At 43.0% G+C, this 7,942-nt stretch overlaps 1 pseudogene; it reads left to right on the forward strand.

The window, feature by feature from the left end:
- The first annotated feature begins 509 nt into the window (after nt 1-509).
- On the forward strand, nt 510-4,507 carry LOC123120903 (histone-binding protein MSI1 homolog; annotated as a pseudogene).
- Nucleotides 4,508-7,942: the final 3,435 nt, after the last annotated feature.

The raw sequence follows: 7,942 nt of genomic DNA on the forward strand, positions 1-7,942 counted from the left end.
GCGTATTCTAGAAGAAAAAAGTATAAGTTTAGGTTTTAAAAAAGAAATTACATGCTCTAACTTCTGGACATAGATGTTTGATGTTTCAATGGTTAGCGTCATTTTTTTACTAACCAACATCAGCTATTTTGTGGGCATAATCCAATTGTCGCACATCAATTGGAACGCACGATTTTTTCAGAGAGTTGTCTAGTAGTATTTCAAAATTTCAAAGATTGGTGTCTGGTAGCGCCACTATCTCGGTGTGTCAATTTTGAATGTTTCTGTTGCGGGAAAATGGTACCAGGCCAAATTCGTATTCCCAGTTTCTTTTTCTGAAAAGACTGGCAACTTTGACAGTGGATAGCCTGTGTACGTTAAAGCAAACCAAACCGGGGAGACCGAGACCACCAGAGACCCGTCTCGACTAGAAATACACCAGCGCCAGCCCGCACAGATCAGGCGGCTTCTCTGTTCTGCTCTCCAAAAAAACCCACCCTTTCACCACTTCGGAAGCTGGTTCCTTTGCGATGGGGGCCTTCGTCGACGGTAACCACGTCTGGCTGCGCAACGTCGGCCGTGACCTGTACCTCCACGCCGACGCCGACGGGCTGGGAGTGTCCGTCCACTCGCGCCGCGTGGAGCGTGCATCTCTCCGGGGATCACGTCCTCCTCCACTCCGCCGCCTACGGCCGCTACCTGGGCGTGTCCGGACAGGCGCCGCGCGGCCATCTTGGCCGTGCCGCGACGCAGCTGGACTTCGTGGTCCGGGGTCTCCAGTCCATCGCGTGGGAGTCCATCGCCGCCGACGAGGGGTCCACTGATGCTGCCGTCATCCTCCGCAACGCTACCGGCGGCTACCTCCGTGCCAACGGCAGGATCCGCCGCTGGAACACCGCCGTCAGCGTCAGCGACGCCCCTGCTCCTGGTGATTTAAGCAATATGTCGTTCTGGGTGGCGGAGACCATCCCTCCTCTGCCGGTCCGAATGGACATCCCTCTTCCAGTTGAGGTGAGTACAGTTCGTAGAGTTCCCCAACCTTTCTTATCTGGTTCAGAACACTGAGACGCATGTCATGTCACAAATTCAGGCGCAGCATCCGCTCCACCCGCTTTCCCAGGTCGGCCCCTTGCGCCAAGTCTTCTACGTGCAGGCCGCTGCTGATGGGTCTGTGGACGAGGATGCGTGGGAAATGTTCGAGGTAGCCATGTCCCAGTCCTTGGACAATCTGACGGTGGAGCTACAAAACAGGCTGGGTCTTAACGTGTACTTCACACTCATGCTGTGTATCCGCTCGGGCCGCTACGGGCGCTTAGTCCCCTTGGTGGTCGATCTTCCTAGGAACAACTACCCACTGCACATCGTTCTTCTCACTCACGGCTCACCAGGTGAGAGCGCGATCATGAAAGTTTACTCCTTTTTTCTTCTTTCTACTTTCTTCTCTCGTTGTCTGAATCTCATGTGCATTCCATATTGTCATCTTTAATTCAGCGGAGACGGCACTGCGATACCCGAACCTTGATGCCTAGAGATCGATTCTCCAAGTTCAGAGCACTGCTATGATCACACCACTGTTGTGGAAGTCTACAGGATCTAGGGAACTGAGCAAATCAATCTAGTCTGTCTGTGTTCAATCAGCTCTCATTGCACTTGTTTGTTTGAGTCTGAGTCTTAATATTCTGTCGGTATCTTTTTCGTGTGTCAGTGCAATGCTATTTTTAGGTTTGTATCAAGTCTTTTGAGACTATTAAGTCGTGGACCAGATCAGTAAGCGCAAACTTATAACGTATGTTTGAGTTTGTATCGAACCTTTTAAGATTATCAAGTGTTGTCTATCATTGGCGAAAACCTCTTGCTGCGGCTCCACTGTTGCAGTGATTGTAACCAGCTACTGCAGGATGATGAACCTTGGCTCTTTATGATCTTGGATGCCATATCTGAGAAATCTCTGTTCACGTTGAGTTGAATCATTTATGATTCCCCTGCAAAAAAAAAGAGAATCATTTATGATTTTCTTTCATTGCTTGTATGCCATTGAGAGAACTTGGGATGTTTTTTCTCTTGTTTTCCATGAATCTCTCATTGCTGTTGGCATACCTGGATAACAGTTGGCCTACTCTCTGTTTTATTTTTTATACCTTTGTTGAATATATATAGGATTTGGTATTGCTTTGATCTATTGTGTTATACTGTCAATTTTAACTTGTTCTCTTCCCGCAAAAAAAAAAATGAACTTCTTCTCATTGAATACCTAGCAGTTTAATGACATGCCTGTAATTATATTATGTACCTTAGCTCGGTCACGGAGCTCAATATTGGCTAGAGGCATGTTTTTGTGATTGAGATGTTCATACTTATAATTTTTGTACTGTAAATGCTGCTATTTTTTAGATAAATTAGGTCAAACTCTATGTAGTTTGACTTCAAACAACAGATAAATCATGATGGAGAAGTTAATCGGGCTCGATATATGCCCCAAAATTCTTTTATTATTGCTACCAAGACAGTCAGTGCAGAGGTGTATGTCTTTGATTATAGCAAGCACCCATCAAAGCCTCCACTAGATGGTGCGTGCAATCCTGATTTACGGCTGAAGGGACACAACTCTGAAGGATATGGCCTGTCCTGGAGTATCTTTAAAGAGGGTCATTTGCTGAGTGGATCGGATGATGCTCAAATTTGCTTATGGGACATCACAGCAAATGGTAAAAATAAAACTCTCGACGCATACCAGATTTTTAAGGTATGGCTCATGATCCTTTTTCCATTCATGTGCATTAACGCATAGCTTTGTTTGTACCATTGGTTAAAGCTTTCCTCATGACATGCCATTCTGATAGCATGTTTCTCTGAATGTGTTTGTGTGCTAGTCATATCTGGTATTCATCCTTGGAGAAATAATATATATAATATATTCCTGATGGTCTTTTGTGAAGATGGTATACATGAGGAAAAAGTCTATCTGCATCCTAATTACGACACTTCTTTTACACCCTCCTAGTTGAAACCATTCACATTAGGTCTAACAGCAGCTTTCATGGGTAATTTTGGGTGATGCACCGTCCATGTCAGCAGGTTTTGCTGTGTTATCCTGAAGAATAGAATTATAGTCTGTATTTCACACTCAGACATGGCAGCTCTGGCAGTTTTATTAATCTAAGACTTTCAATTCCATCCTTTTGGTTCTCTAGCTGTTGGTACCGCATGTCATGGTCCATAGTCAGTTAAGCATCATAAGTCATAACAATAATACTGCTTAATGCTCAGTGTGTTGAATATGTGAACAAGTGAGATTACTGATCTTGTATCTGTGCTGATTTTTTTTTAAATTTATCTTTGTAAGAAGTTGAGGTCAATTCTTGCTTGAACTTACAATGGTGGTTGATATCTTGTTAATTTGTTTATTGGTTCTTACCCCTGAAGCTGATGCAGCCAATGGTGGTTCAGGATACAAAACAGAGTAGCATATTTGTATAACGATAACATATGGGGTGTTAACACGTTCATTGTTCTAGAATCTAGGTCCTCTCTTCAAGTATTGGTTGTAAACAAATTAGCCGAGGACATCCTAAATGATCTCATTCTGAATGCTGTAGTGATCGGAGGAAAACTACAATCTATTTATCCGGCTGCACGAACTGTTTCACTTGAAAACCTCAACTGCTATATCCAGAAAAGAAAGATGGCATCTGGTAGCAATTTTATGAATACTCATATAGTCATATCACTCTAGTAGTTTCTACTCGTGCATGATTTCTATTCTTCTGGAATAGCCAATTACCTTTGTTTCTGTTGTTTGTATAAAGAAATATGTTCTTACACTTTCCACTTTGTTTCCTTATGTCACATTTATAGGTGAATTGCCTGGCTTTCAGTCCTTTCAATGAATGGGTTGTTGCAACTGGTTCAACCGACAAGACTGTCAAATTATTTGATCTTCGGAAGATTGATACTTCGCTGCACACTTTTGATTGTCACAAGTATGCTTCAGTTTTACCATCACTTTTCTGTTCGAAGTTCCATCCATCCTATTTTTAGCTTAGAAGGAATGAGTATATGTTTGTGTTATTCATCGTATGTTTGTTATTATCGATCTTGAATCTGAATTTGATTGTGTAATCAGAGGGGAAGTATTTCAAGTTGGATGGAGCCCAAAGAATGAAACTATACTTGCATCTTGTTGTCTGGGAAGGAGGCTGATGGTTTGGGATCTAAGCAGGTAAACAGCCGTCCAGCTTTCAAAGTTTTTTTTTCAGTATTCCTTTTTGTCTCCTCACTTCCCTCTTGATGTGAATGATGTTTGTGTTGACAGAATTGATCAGGAGCAAACACCAGAGGATGCGGAGGACGGCCCTCCTGAGCTCTTGTTCATACAAGCAAAATCTCTGACTTCTCCTGGAACCCGTGTGAGGACTGGGTGCTTGCAAGCGTTGCTGAAGACAACATCCTTCAGATATGGCAGATGGCGGAGAACATCTACCATGACGAGGATGATATTCCCAGCGATGAGCCGGCAAAGGCGTCATGAAACCTTTAATGGTAGTAGGACACCAGAATGGAGGCAAGATAATACCTAGCTAGCTTTGTCGATTTTAGGAACCCTTGTTGATTGAACCTGTTGCCTTGGTTGGCCGGCTTTGCAGAGACAGCGTGTATGTCGGTTGTGTACTTGTACTTCTAGCATAGTACATACCAGTTAGACTCTATGTGGTCGGATGCATTTACCTCTTCATCTTATTGTGAGTCTTCTGATTATTTCCGTTAGACTATAGTAAGTTGGGCAAGGTAGTAAAATCTCTTTTGAAAAAATATTTTTGAATTGCAGACTTCACTTTTGTTGCAAACTCGCCAGGGTAATTCAAGATGTTCTCTTGATGGCCGTTCAAGATATTCCATGATTATAGCTGATTTTTCCCTCGGAAGAAACGTTTGCCTAAATGCATCATTAAGGCGTCGTGTAGAGATGCAGGTCCAACACGATGATGTTTGTTCAGGGATTGGCACTCTTCAAACTTGTGTTTTTTTGGGTACTCTTCAGACTTATCTCAACCATCAAGGCAGAATGCACAAATTATTGCTTCAGCACAGCACAGGCACTCGCTTAGTCGTCCGCCCTTTGCCTTTTGGGTCACCTGTATTATTATCTTCAGAGGTACAGTGTGTTCATTGACGTTCCAACCATTTTTCTGTGCGCCAACAGCCCTGAAATGGACAGTACAGCCGTTGAAGTTGACGGGCTACATCTGTGTCCCCGAGCATCCAACTTCACACTCGTACTGATTGGTGGTAGTTTTGGATGTATGTCATGTCAAGCTTCCCATAGTCTTATGTGATACTATCATCAACTGGATCGAAGCTCTAGTAGATGAACAATATGGCACTTCCATAAGGCATCTCCAACGCGAACCCTTAAGACGGACACGGTCTTATTTTTACGGGGAAGCTTAAACTCACTTATGGCATTAGACATGCCATGCCAATCATTGAACATCCTGAAAGCTTTAACTTGAATAGACACTAGTGCAGTGAGATATATGTTGTTATGAATTACCAAAACCGCCCGGGATTGGTTGCACTTTCAATATGACATTAGAAGAATAATCATATTGAATCGATCCAAACTTGTTTGTTATACTTTGAGAGTACATAGTCAGAAGTCAGTTGTTATAACACCGAGTGTTAACGTGTGTTTTAGTTCCTTAGACCATGAGAGTATCAAAGTCACTTCTTACCATACAGTGGACTTTGATGTTGCTCAAACGTCATCTGTAACACAGTAATAATAACGACAACTCACATGTTCATCGGAAAGTTCTACAAGGGACTAGATAGCTCGATAGTGGAATTTGCTCCTCAGACGATGGAGATATATTCTTAGGGCTCTCTCGGTGTGACGACATCCATCATCGTCTGGCCAGACACATATGACTATGTCACGGGGATGCCGAAACATGTCAACGAGAAAGAAGAACAAAACCGATAACAAGGAGACCGGTATAGTGAGCATGTGTATGACTCAAAAGGATACTGATACATCTCACCCTGGGTTTTGTAAAGTATCGTGAAGCAAAGGGAATAGCACTTGATAACCAAAGGTTCACTCAAATGTCATTCGTGTAATCATAGCGATCGATATGGATGTCCATAGTTCCGCTATCGGTCATTGAACAAAGGAGTTTTGTTCACGTCTATGTTTTACCGAACCGACATGGTCACAAGCTTAAGGTAATCACGATATGTTGAGTGTTAGTAGGACAAGAGTAATGAGGAAATATTTGTGACATAGTTTCCTTAATATTCTAAATAATTTCGAGAGGAACCGGAAGCGTTTCAGGGTCACCATAAGGGTTTCAGAGTTTATCAGCAATATCAGGTAGTATAGATAAATTATATATAGGTGAAAAATGTTTCCGGTGATGTTAAATTAATAATAAAAGGCTCTAGTAATTGTTAGGAGGCTTTTATATTTAATTTATATCAACGGGTCTTGAAAAGCCAAATAGTGGAAGGAGTATTGGGCTACAAAGCCCCAATAAAAGAGGTGCCACCTCTTAGCCTTTTTGGAGGCCAAGGGGAGGCCGAATTGGATTGGGACCCCCCCTTGGCCGGCTAAGGGGGAGGTTTCCTTTCCCCCATTAACCTCCTTTCATAATACTCCCTACCCCCAGGGGAAGTCGAATCCCCGCTGCCTCATGTGGCGCACTCTCCCTATCCTCCAACCTATATATACTAGTGGTTTTGGGCACTTTTAAATATACAAGTTTTGGAGCCTCCTCTAGTCCTCTCTAGTTCTAGTTCTAGTTGGTCATAGTTGATCTAATTAGAGCTAGAACTAGATCTTCTAATTCACATAATTAGAATCCCAGTGTGGTTCTAATCTCCTCCCTCTAATTCTCCGGTAACGATTAGCTCTGGACGGTGAAGCGCCGCCTGATCGTGAAGACTATACGCTTGCAACTCGTGGAGAGGCCGGGCTTTCGGTCTTCCGTTCGAGGGATTGTTCGTGGGTTGTTTGCGGGATCGTTCATCTATGTTTCAAGTGACTCCAAGTACGATCTGCGTTTCAAGTACGATCTACACTAACTCGTCTTCTTCCGTTGCAAGTCGGAGTCGAAAATGTTGTACGGAATCATGGTTCAGCCGAACCTACACTCGACACCATTGATTTTTAGACACTATTCATGAGGATCCATGCATGGTTGATTAAAAAATGCAGTTGGCATGCATGTCTATTCATGAGGATCCATGCATGGTTGATGAAAAAATATAGTTGGCATGCATGTCACGGATCCACATGTAGTAGGATGTTAAATCGTACGGCATAGACCATAGGTTCGGCTGAACCATGGTCCTGAATCACGTCTCTCGTTGGTAACGATCAAATCCAAACCGTTAATGCATCTTCATATTATTCCTGGATGATCGTAGGGCGATTTTTTTTGTTTTCTACTATGTTTCTCAACAATGGAGATACAACTGGCTTCCGAGACCAGGCATGATGCGACCTATTACCTCTCTGATTCCTAACCCATCACAACATGTGTCAGAGTTTATCAATACAACTACGACGACATGGGACGAGGCACTAGTGCGTACGGTGTTCTTTCCGATTGATGCCAAAGGGATATTGGGAATTAATCCCTGTTTGCAATAGAAACATTAGTGACTTTTGGGCTTGCAGTGGTGAGAAGAAGGGAGGGTTTTCTGTTAAGTCTGCGTAATGGATAATCTTGAACACCAGAATCACTAGGGAAAATTAGATTCATGAGAATGAAGGATCGTCTGGATTGGAACAGGAAAGCAATGCACGGCCAGCGCTTTGGAAAGTGAGTTTACCTTCTAAGATAAGTTATTCCTGTGGAGGTTAGCAAGGATCTCTATACCTATGGCGGATGTGCTTGAACATAGGAAATGAATACATCAGCGGCATGTGTTATGTGGTGCAATGGACTCATGGTGACAT

Source organism: Triticum aestivum, chromosome 5D (genome assembly GCF_018294505.1).
Source record: "Triticum aestivum cultivar Chinese Spring chromosome 5D, IWGSC CS RefSeq v2.1, whole genome shotgun sequence".
NCBI classification, from domain to species: Eukaryota; Viridiplantae; Streptophyta; class Magnoliopsida; order Poales; family Poaceae; genus Triticum; species Triticum aestivum.